This window comes from Loxodonta africana, chromosome 4, assembly GCF_030014295.1.
Source record: "Loxodonta africana isolate mLoxAfr1 chromosome 4, mLoxAfr1.hap2, whole genome shotgun sequence".
In the NCBI taxonomy this organism is placed as follows: domain Eukaryota; kingdom Metazoa; phylum Chordata; class Mammalia; order Proboscidea; family Elephantidae; genus Loxodonta; species Loxodonta africana.
The window spans coordinates 51,412,604-51,425,075 of NC_087345.1; the positions used below are offsets into that span (position 1 = coordinate 51,412,604).

At 35.9% G+C, this 12,472-nt stretch overlaps 1 protein-coding gene across 1 annotated transcript in view; it reads right to left on the reverse strand.

Moving 5' to 3' along the window:
• TMTC2 (transmembrane O-mannosyltransferase targeting cadherins 2) overlaps positions 1-12,472 on the reverse strand; it is a 456,462-nt gene that overhangs the window by 90,628 nt on the left and 353,362 nt on the right. The window lies entirely within an intron of this gene.

Genomic DNA, 12,472 nt, shown 5'->3' on the forward strand with positions numbered 1-12,472 from the left:
CTATGGGGCAAGGTGGCTCCATCACACGGGGTCGCTATGAGCTGGACTTGGCTTGATGGTACCCAACAACAACAATAACAAAGAAAAACAGAGGTGAAGGGAGACTGGGGAAGAGATAGAGGGAGACTGGGGAAAAGTTGGAGAGAAGAGATGATAGGAGGGAGGATGAGTGGGAGGTGAGGCTAGTGAGGGAATAGCCACGCAATCCCAATATAGGTTTAAATGATATAGAGATCCAACAGGGATCAAGTATGTTTAATAAAAGATAATGAGTTCATGCTGGGCTTTAAATAATCTGAAGAGTTTTATTGCCTGGAGCCTTCAAGTACATGATTAAGAATGGGCCACAGGCTTCTCCACCTGCAATCCATTGTAATCTCAGCATTCTGGGTCTGCGTCACCATTGGGAAACCACAAGACTCACATTTAATAAGATCATATATTTGAAAGCACAAGCAAAACCATAATGATATCATGGGCTTGAGAGTCAGATGAAGTTCAAGTTCTCTGTCAACTTATTTGGCATAGAGCCTTCAATATGTCACTTAAACGTTTAATGTCTTTGCATCTGTAAAATAGGATACTGTTACTTCTGCACAGGGTTTGGTTGCTGAAATGACAAAATATAAAAGTACCCAGCACTGGTCAGGAACACAACTGCTGAACAATGAACTTCACTTATGACAGCAGCTAGCATTAGTAAACACACACCTGCCTGGCACACCACCAAGTGAATATCATTACTTTACTCCTATGGCTCTGGGGTCAGGTTATGCCATATTACTTGAATTTAATAATTTTAATGTTGTGAAGCATCTTACAGTCCTTGGATACCTTTATAACAAAGTATTCATTTCCTTTTATGGGTGTATATAAAGCTATAATAAACTTGGTGGGTTAGAATTGATACCATCTTAGAAACTCAAAGTATGGTATTATCAGCATTTTATAAATGATGAAACATGAGCTACAGAGGTTATGAAATTTGCGTAAAGTTGCATAAGTGGCAAATCTGCCATCTGTGTGACTATCATGCTGAGCTGGGTGACATTAGTGTTACCATGTTGAATCAATTTTTAATGTGTTTTACGAGGGGTGTTTATAAGATTTAATTTATAGAAGACTTCAGGGGATATTTTTGGCATAAAGTTTAAGGTTTAAAGACTATATCTGGGCAATAGTTTCAGGGGTTCATTCCAGCCTCAATGGCTCCAGAACATCTGGATTCTATGAGAATTTGAAATTCTGTTCGGCGTTTTCCCCTTTCTGATCACGGTTATTCTATAGAATCCCTAATCAAAAAGTTTAGTAATGGCAGCTGGGTATCATCCAGTTCTTCTGGTCTCATGGAAAAGGACGTAGTTGTTCATGGAGGCAATTAGCCACACATTCCAATTTCTTCCTCCTGTTCCAGACTCTCCTTCTTCCTGTGTTGTTCCAGGCAAAGAGAGACCAATTGTAGTACCTTGGATGGTCATTTGCAAGCTTGTAAGATCCCAGACACTAGCTTAATTAGTGAAGAATGTCCGCCTTGAGCATTGTGCTCTTTTAAGAACTATCTATATGGACTCAAATTAACAACTCGAAAGATTAGAAAGGAAATTTAGGGGGCAGGGATTTCATATTAATGGAAAGGAACAAATAGGAAAGGGAGGGTGAGAATGGCTGCACGACTTGAAGAATGTAATCAATGTCACTTAATTGTACACACAGAAAATGGAATCTGTGCACATTATGCTGTATATATTCTCAATAACGACAAAAAATAAATTACACAAAAGATGTAAAAAAAGAATCTATATACTACATGTAAGATTACTGCTATTTTTTCTAAATATTTACTTAACAAAATATTAAGATGTTTGTTCCTTTGCATTATCTTAAAGTACATCTTCCTTTATAAAAGTAGTGTGCTTTATACAGAAAATTTTACATAGACACAAAACATTAACACCATTCCCCCCAAATAGCTCTAAAGGCCCCAAAAGCTAAAACATCCATTTTTAATATTTTGGTGCTTTCTGTTTTGCTTTGCGTTTTTAATCACCATTACTACATAGAATTTAATGTTTCACATTCAGTTTTGATTCTTACTTTTTTAACCAAACATAACGACAGACAGTTATCTGTTATTGTACACCCTTTACAAATTTACTTTAGGACTTGTAGTGTTTCATGAAGTGGGAATAATCCTAATTTATTTAATGATTTCCCTTTTTTCAGGGATTTAGTTGCTTTCCCACTTTTGCCTCTAATAAACAGAAGTGCAGTGTTTGAACTGTTACCTTTGTGAATAATTTTAAATGTAGAAAAACATTGTATTTTTGTAAGATCTATTTTGAGAAGAAATACTGAGAATAAATGCTATATCAGCTTAAGAAAGCTGTGATTTGAATTTAAATTTCTTTGATTTATAATGAAATAGTATATCTTACTATCTTCTAAAGCCAGTAGTATTGCTTCTTTTATGAATCATTCATTCATACCCTTAGAACTTTGTATGGTCTATTTTTTTGTAGTTTTACAGTCTCCCCTGTTGAGTTGACTGATCCTTTATCTTTTGTTTTTACGAAAATTATTTCCTATCAGTTTACTCCTTGTCTTTTAATTTTATTCCTTTTTCAAGCTTAGAATGTCCCCCCATCCCCCAATTCACTCATGGGAAAGTAGTAATTCTAAAAGGCATTGGAAAGTATCTCATGGGAAATACACACAAGTAAGAAGATTAAACCATATTAAGTTATTAGACACAATTTAATAACAATTTAAAAATTAAAAAAAAAAAAACAGGTAAGAAATAGTCATTGGAGCAACCTTTAGAAAAATCCCATTCTAATATACCTCTAGGAGCTCCCTGTGCTGTCTTTGCATCAATAAATGCACATTAAACACTGGTAATAAAAAAAAAAAGTTTGGTTTTAAGCATTAAACATAATTGTAATCTCAACATAATTTTGTAACACCCCATCCAAAATGCATTATCATTTTTAATCCAGGCAATGCTATTATTTAGCTCATTATTTACTGCCATTTCTGAAGTGATTAAAAATGAAAGTTTACAATACAGTCAATCTCATTCCATTGCCATCTTCTATTTTTAATTAGGAATGATGAAAAATAACCACAGGGCTCTCACCAATTCAACCTATTACATACTTTTAAGACTCTTCTGTTGTTATTCACTGATGAAAGACCAAGCCCAACGTTCTAACAATTTTCCCCAGTGCTTACTGGCAGTCCCTGCGTTACGAACAAGATCCGTTCCTTGGTGTGTTTTTAAGAATTTGTAGACAAAATGGAACAAGTGCATAAAGTTCTTATTTAGCCTTACTTTAGTGCAAGAAAGGCTCGAAGCCTTTTCAATGGTTTAGAAGCTGCACGTGCAGCAAGTGAAGGTGACTGTAACGAAGGATTTGTTGTCAGGTAGAGGTTGGTTCATTCATTTCAACGTGAGGGCAAATTTACATAACATTAAAGGACAAATGTGAGTTGTCTGTGAATCGGACATTCATAACCCAGGCATTTAATGTACTTTTTATAAATGAAACTTAAATAGTATAAGAACCATCCTGGAGAAGAAAAACGGAGTACAATATGAAGAATAGAAAGCTTTTGACTTAAAGTTCAAAAAGGGCTGGGCTTTAGGTCTTCCTCTGCTATTTATGTTAAAAATTTTTGATCTGGGAAATAACTTAGAAATTCTGAGTTTCCATTTTCTTTGTCAAATGGAGTAGGGGTCCATTCTTTACTGACAGGAGTGACATGCTGATTAAAAAAAAGATCAAGGACAAGAAAGTACTGGGTAGATGGTAAAGTGTTTTATATATACAGTAAGATTTTCCGAGGGTTCTAAAATTGATAATGGATAAAAATCAGAATATGGATTTTAATTTTTTAATTGTGCTTTAAGTGAAAGTTTACAGTTCATGTTGGTTTCTCACAGAAAAATTTATACACACATTGTTATGTGTCCCTAGCTGCTCTTCCTATAATGTAACCACACGCCTCCTTTCCACCCTGTATTTCCCACATCCATTCAACCAGCTCCTGTCCCTTTCTGCCTTCTCATGTCACCTCCGGACAGAAGCAGCCTTTTTAGTCTCATATATCTACTTGACCTAAGATGCATACTCTTCAAAAGTATCATTTAATATCTTATAAAATATAGAACAGTCTAATCTTTGTCTGAAGAGTTGGCTTCCGGGATAGTTTTAGTTTGGGGCTAACAGACAGTCCAAGGGCCATCTTTTCTGGGGTCCCTCCAGTCCCATTTAGATCATTAAGTCTGGTCTTTTTACTAGAATTTGAGTTCTGCATCCTACTTTTCTCCTGCTCCATCAGGACTCTCTGTTTTGTTTCCTGTCAGGCCGGTCATTGGTAGCAGCCAGGCACCATTTAGCTCTTCTGGTCTCAGGCTGATCAAGTCCCTGGTTTATGTGGCCCTTTCTGTCTCTTGGGCTCATATTTTTCTTGTGTCTTTGGTGTTCTTCATCCTCCTTTGCTCCACGTTGGTTGGGACCAATTGATGCATCTTAGATGGCCGCTTGCTAGCGTTTAAGACCCTAGACACGACTCACCAAAGTGGGATGCAGAACATCTTCTTAATAAACTTAGTTATGCCAATTGACCTAGATGTCCCCTGAAGCCATGGTCCCCAGACTCCCGCCCCTGCTACACTGTCTCTCGAAGTGTTTGGTTATATTGGGGAAAATTCTTAGTTTTTGGTTTAGTCTGGTTGTGCTGACTTCCCCTGTATTGTGTGTTGTCCTCTTCACCTAAGATAATTCTCATCTACTATCTAGTTAGTGGACACCCTTCTTCCTACATCCCTACCCTCATAATCATTAAAAAATGTTTTCTTCTGTGTTTAAACCTTTTCTTGAGTTCTTACAATAGTGATCTTATACAATATCTGTCCTTTTGCAACTGACTAATTTCACCCAGCATAATGCCTTTCAGATTCATCCACGTTGTGAGATGTTAGGTGGATTAGTCTGTTTTTTATCACTGCACAGAATTCCATTGTCTGAATATATCATAATTTGTTTATCCATTCATCCGTTGATGGGCACTTGGGTTGTCTCTATCTTTTTATTATTGTGAACAGTGCTGTAAGGAACACGGGTGCACATATATCTACTCATGTGAGGGCTCTTAGTTCTCTAGGATATATTCCAAGGAGTGGGATTGCTGGATCCAATGGTAGTTCTATTTCTAGTTTTTTAAGGAAGCACCAAAGAGATTTTCAAAGTGATTGTACCATTTTACATTTCCATCAGCAGTGTATAGGTGTTACCGTCTCTCCACAACCTCTCCAACATTTATTATTTTGTGGTTTTTGGATTAATGCTAGCCTTGTTGGGATGAGACGGTACCTCATTGTAGTTTTGATTTGCATTTCCCTAATGGCTAATGATTGTGAGCATTTCCTCACGTATCTGTCTTCTTTGGTGAAGTGTCTGTTCATATGCTTTGCCCATTTTTAATTGGGTTACTTGTCTTTTTGTTATCGAGGTTTTGCAATATCTTATACAGATTAGATGCCGACTGGATTTGTCACAGCCAAAAAATTTTTCCATCTGTAGGTTGTCTTTTTACACTTTTGATGAAGTCTTTGGATCAGCATACGTGTTTGATTTTTAGGAGCTCCCAGTTATCTAGTTTGTCTTCTGGTGTTTGTGCACTGTTAGTAATGTTCTGTATTCTGTTTAAGCCATGTACTAGGGTTCCTAGAGTTGTCCCTATTTTTTATCCCATGGTCCTTATAGTTTTAGATTTTAAGTTTAGGTCTTTGATCCATTTCGAGTTAGTTTTTATGCATGGTGTGAGGTATGGCTCTTGTTTCATTTTTTTGCAGATGGATATCCAGTTATGCCAGCACAATTTGTTAAAGAGACTGTCTTTTCCCAATTAATGGACTTCAGGCCTTTGTCAAGTATCAGCTGCACATAGGTGGATGAATATATATCTGGATTCTCAACTCTGTTCCATTGGTCTATGTATTGGTTGTTGTACCAGTACCAAGATGTTTTGACTACCATGACAGTATAATAGGTTCTAAAATCAGGTAGTCTGAGGCCTCCCACTTTCTTCTTTTTCAGTAATGCTTTACTTATCCAGGGCCTCTTGCCGTTCCATATGGAGATTTGTTTCTCCATCTCATTAGAAAATGCCACTGGAATTTGGATGGGGATTGCATTGTATCTGTAGAACGCTTTGGGTAGAACAGACATTTTCACCATGTTGAGTCTTCCTATCCAAGAGCAAGGTATGTTTTTCTACTTATGTAGGTCTTTTTTTGGTTTCTTCCAGTAGTGTCCTCTATTTTTTTTGTATAGGTCTTTTACGTCTCTGGTTAGATTCATTCCTAAGTATTTTACCTTCTTGGGGGCTACAGTAAATGGTATTGATTTGGTGATTTCTGCTTTGAAGTTCTCTTTGTTGGTGTAGAGGAATCCAGCTGATTTTTGTATGTTTATCTTGTATCCTGAAACTTTGCTGAAATCTTCTATTAGTTCCAGTAGTTTTCTTGTGGATTCTTTCAGGTTTTCTGTGTATAAGATCATATCATCTGCAAACAGGGATACTTTTACTTCTTCCTTACCAATTTGGATGCCCTTTACTTCTTATTCTAGCCTAATTGCTCTGGCTAGGTAAGACCTCCAGCACAATGATATTGGCTGCTGGCTTTATATAGATGCCCTTTATTATGTTCAGGAATTTACCTTCTATTCCTATTTTGCTGAGTGTTTTTTAATCATGAATGGATGCGGGATTTTGTCAAATACTTTTTCTGCATCAATTCCTAAGACCATATAGTTACTGCCTTTTGTTTTATTCATATGATGGATTACATTGGTTGTTTTTCTAATGTTGAACCATCCCTGCATACCTGGTATGAATCTGACTTGGTCATGGTGAATTATTTTTTTGATATGTTGTTGAATTCTATTGGCTAGAATTTTGTTGAGGATTTCTGCATTTATGTTCCTGAGGTATACTGGTCTGAAATTTTTCTTTTTTGTGGTGTCTTTACCTGGTTTTGGTATGGTTTATGCTGGCTTCATAGAATGATTTTGGGAGTATTCCATGCTTTTCTATGGTTTACTAGTAGTGGTGTTAACGTCTCTGAAAGTTTGGTAGAATTCTCCAGTAAATCCATCAGGGCCAGGGCTTTTTTTGTTGCTGTTGGGAATTTTTTAATGACACTTTCAATCTCTCCTTTTGTTATAGGTTTATTTAGTTGTTTCACCTCTGTTTGTGTTAGTTTAGGTAGGTAGTGTGTTTCTAGAAATGTGTCCATTTCCTCTAGGTTTTCAAATTCATTAGAGTATAATTTTTCACAGTATTCTGTTGTGATTCTTTTAATTTCATTTGGGTCTGTTGTGATATTGCCCATCTCATTTCTTATTTGGGTTATCTGCTTCCTCTCCTGTTTTTCTTTTGTCAGTTTGGCCAATGGTTTATTGATTTTGTTGATCTTTTCAAAAAAACAGCTTTTGGTCTTGTTAACTCTTTCAATTGTTTTTCTATTCTCTATTTCATTTAATTCTGCTCTAATTTTTATTATTTGCTGTCTTCTGGTGCCTGAGAGCTTCTTTTGCTGCTCTGTTTCTATTTGTTCACATTGCAGAGTTAATGCTTTGAGTTTGGTCCTTTCTTCTTTTTTGGTGTGTACATTTATTGCTCTGAATTGACCTCTGAGTACTGCTTTTACTGCATCCCAAAGTATCTGGTAGGGCGTGCTTTCATTCTCATTTGATTCTGTGAATTTCTTTATTCCATCCTTAATTTCTTCTATAACCCAATAGTTTTTGAGCAAGGTGTTATTCAGTTTCCATATGTTTGACATTTTTCCTTGCTTTTTCTGTTATCAATTTCTACTTTTAAGGCTTTCTGGTCAGAAAAGATCCTTTGTAATATTTCAGTGCTTTGGATTCTGTTAAGGCTTCCTTTGTGGCCTAATACGTGGTCTATTTTGGAGAATGTTCCATGTGTGTTGGAAAAGAAAGTATACTTGGCTGTTGTTGGGTGGAGTGTTCTGTATATGACTGAGATCAAGTTAGCTGGCTGCGGCGTTTAGATTTTCCGTGTCTTTAGTGAGCTTCATTCTGGGTGTTCTGTCCTTCACCCAAAGTGGTGTGATGAAGTCTCCTACTATTATTCTGGAGCTGTCTATCTCTCTTTCAATGCTGTTACAGTTTTACGTATTTTGGAGTCCTGTCGTTGGGTGTGTAAATTTTTTTATGGTTATGTCCTTCTGGTATATTGACCCTTTTAATCATTATATAGTGTCCTTCCTTATTCTGTGTGGTGGACTTCAAAGTCTATTTTGTCAGAAAATTACTATTCCTACTGCTGTTCTTTTTGATTGTTGTTTGCTTGATACATTTTTTTCCATTCTTTGAGTTTTACTTTGTTTGTGTCTTTACATCTAAGGTGTGTCTTTTGTAGGCAGTATATAGATGGATCGTGTTTTTTTAATCCATTCTGCCCCTCTCTGTCTCTTTATTGGTGCGTTTAGTCCATTTATGTTCAGTGTAATTACTGACAGGTATAAGTTTAGTGCTGTGATTTTGATGTCTTTTTTTGTGTTGTTGACAGTTTCTTTGCTCCACTTAATTTTCTGCGCTGAGTCGTTTTTCTTTATGTATTTTCTTTTCACCTTTTTCATTGTTGTTGATTTTGTATTTACTGAGTTCTATACTTTTCATTTTGATATATAGGATTGTTAGTTCCCTTTGTAGTTATGTTAATATTTGCCCCTATTTTTCTAAGTTTAGACCAATCTTTTATTTCTTTATATTACCTTGACTTCTTCTCCATATGCAAGATCTATGACTACATTTTTTAGTCCCCTTTTTTTTGTTTTAATGTTGTCATCTTTTACATAATGACATCTGTTTCCCTATTTTCAGTGTTTAGCTTTGATTTCTTTTTGTGACTTCCCTATCTAGGCTGATATCTGGTTGCTCTCCTGTGTTTGTAGTGTTGTTTTGTTATCTGATGTTATTGATCTTCTAACTGGAGTTCTGCAACTGAATTTTTGTTTATCCCTAGCCACTCCTAAAATTCTCTCTTTACCTTTGGTTTCGGCAAGTTTGATTATAATATGTCTTGGTGACTTTCTTTTGGGGTCTACCTTGTGTGAGGTTTGAAGAGCATCTTAGATATCTTCCCATCTTTTACGATATCTGAGAAGTTTCTGCCAACAAATCTTTTACAATTCTCTCTGTATTTTCTATTATTCCCCTTGTTCTGGCACTCCAATCACTTGTAGGTTATTCCTCTTGAAAGAGTCCCATGTAATTCTTAGGGTTTCTTCATTTTTTAAATTCTTTTATCTGGTTTTTCCTCAAATAAGTTGGTGTCAAGTGCTTTATCTTCAGTCCCACTAATTCTGACTTCCTTTGCCTCAGTTCTGCTCCTATGACTTTCTATTGAGTAGTATAAGTCTGAATGTTTATTGTTAAGCTTCTGGATTTCTGTTTGTTGTCTCTCTATGGATTCTTGCAGCCTGTTAAATTTGTCTTTATGCTCTTCTATAATCTTCTTAAGTTCCTCTATTGCTTCTTCTGTGTGCTGCCTGGTTGTTCTGTTTTGCCTGATCTCCTTCCTGATCTCTTGAAGAGTTCTATATATTAATCTTTTGTAGTCTACCTCCAGTAATTCCAGGAAATTCTCTTCATCTGGAAGATTTCTTGATTCTTTATTCTGGGAGCTTGTTGAAGCCATCATGGTCTGCCTGTTTATGTGATTTGATATTGACTGGTGTCTCTGAGCCATCAATAAGTTATTGTATTTATTTATTTTATGTTTGCTTACTCTGTCCTAACATTTTGCTTTGTTTTGTTTTGATATGCCCAAATAGGCTGCTTGTGTGGACTAGTTTGAGCATTGGTGCCTTTGAAGCACTAACATCCTGTCATCCAATGGTTATATTTGTTACAAGGTATGTGAACCCAGGAGTCTTCCAAGGAGCATTCTGGGTGTACTTTTTCCAAGACAGATCTGTTTGTTCTTCTGGCAGTCTATAGTATAGTCAATATTCTTTCACAACACCATAATTCAAAGGCATTGATTCTTCTTTGGTCTTCCTTATTCATTGTCCACCTTTCCCATACATATGAGACAACTGAAAATACCATGGCTTGGTCATGCACACCTTAGTCCTTAAAGTGACATCTTTGTTTTTTTTAATACTTTAAAGGGGTCTTTTGCACAAGATTTGCCTAATGGAGTATGTTGTTTTATTTCCTGGACGCGATTTCCATGTACATTGATTGTGGATCGAAGTAAAATGAAATCCCTGATAACTTCAATCTTTTCTTGATGTTGTTTATTGGTCCAGTCGTGAGGTTTTTTTTTTTTTTTTTTTTCGTTATGTTGAGGTGTAATACATACTGAAAGCTGTAGTCTTTGATCTTCATCAGAAAGTGCTTCAAGCCCTCCTCACTTTCAGCAAGCAGGGCTGTATCATCCGTACATCACAGGTTGTTACTGAGTCTTCCTCCAGTCGTGATGCCACGTTCTTCTTCATATAGTTCAGCTTCCCAGTTTATTTGCTCAGCATACACCTGAATAAGTATGGTGAAATGATACAACCCTGATGCACACTTTTCCTAATTTTTTAAACCACACAGTAGCTCCTTGTTCTGTTAAAACAACTGCCTCTTGGTCTATGTACAGGTTCCTCATGAGAATAATTAAACGTTTTAAAATGCCCATTCTTTGCAATGTTATCCATAATTTTTTATGATCCACTCAGTTGAATGCCTTTGCACAGTCAATAAAACACAGGTAAATATCTTTCTGGCAATCTTTGTTTTTAGCAAGGATCTATCTGACATCAGTAACGGTATCGCTGGTTCCATGTCCTCTTTGAATCCAGCTTGAATTTCAGGCAGTTCCCTGTTGATGTACTGCTGCAACTGCTTTAGAATTATCTTCAGCGAAATTTTACTAGCTTGTGATATTAAGAGTATTGTTTGATAATTTCTACAATCTGTTGTATCACCAAATAGAGTCACCCTTCAATAATAATTTGATAGATACATGGAAGGAGAGATTAAAGAATGAAAGAATAAATGGTATGTGGGAGGAGGAGAAAAAAACCTAAAGTGGAACCAATGTGAAAAAAAAAAAAATTAGTGCTATTTCTTGCTACTGGCAAAGGCTCTCATATCCAGATATTTATAATTAAAAAAAAAAGTTCTATACTTTTCTGTGGGCCCAAAAGTACAAATGATAGAAAAACTGAATCTCAATGTTAGAAATGATTGGAAAAGATTGGACTGGCCATCTACCCCTTCACTACGCTTGAATTTTCTACTATCATTATAAACTCACATTTGAAAACCTTTAATGGCCACTCATTTCATCTGCATGTAACCCCTTTCATCACCAGGCAGTGTATAGTTAGGATATTCGTCCTTGTATGGAGCCATAATGTGTCTTCTCTTTCATAGCTTCTTGCTATTGTCTTAGTTCTGTCCTTGAAATATTCCCTGAATATATAGGTAGATAGGAAAAGAAGAAAGCAACCAAGGCTCAGGTAAAAGAGTTATTTCTACTTTTTATCACATTTACCACCATCTGCTCCATTTTAACTTTTAATGCTTCTGTCCTTAATGCTTGATGAATTCGCACTTGCTGGGCTTTATACATAGTTACCTTATAACAAAATTCAATGAATTAAGTTGTGTCAATCTATATCATATTTACTGCTATGTTTTACCTAAAAAGAACTTGAAGATTTATAATTTATTCCACCTGACAAACTCTGTTTCCTAATAATTCTTTTAAAAAACAGTTGGGAGGGGGTTTCTTTTCTTGGCTTTCATTCTTTTGGCAAAAGCTTCCTATTTGAGCCACATGGGAAACCCATAGAGAGTCCCTTGAATTACAGCCCCACATGAGACACCAAGGCACAAAATCCTCACTTTAGATATTTATAAAATTCCATAAAGACTTTACACGATTTGCTTTATATGCGGATGTGAATATCCTGTAAACTTGACGACACGCAAATACAATAATATAACACTCCTTAAAATGTTTGATAGAAGACCAGTGAGAAAATGAGTACACATTAGAGACACATGAAATATGAATGTTAGAAAATATTTCAGAAGTCCTTATTAACCCTTTCACTTTCTGAATCCCGGAAACAAAAAGTTCCACAGAGCCGTACATTTAATCCACTTATTGAACTTATTTTAGAAACCTAACTTTCTTGGAAATCAATCTGAAGAAAAAAGGCAAACTGCAATTCAATCTACAGACAAACAGTGAATGCAAGATACAAGCAATAGATACTTTATAATATATAGCTTTTAAGAACTGCCTTTGCAAGCCAATATAAATTCCTGAAACTCCCTCTGTCTAGTCTCAAGTGGACAGCATTTTCCAAGTCACTGTATAACTAAAAAAACCCCAAACCAAACCAAACCCATTGCTGTCAAGTCAATTC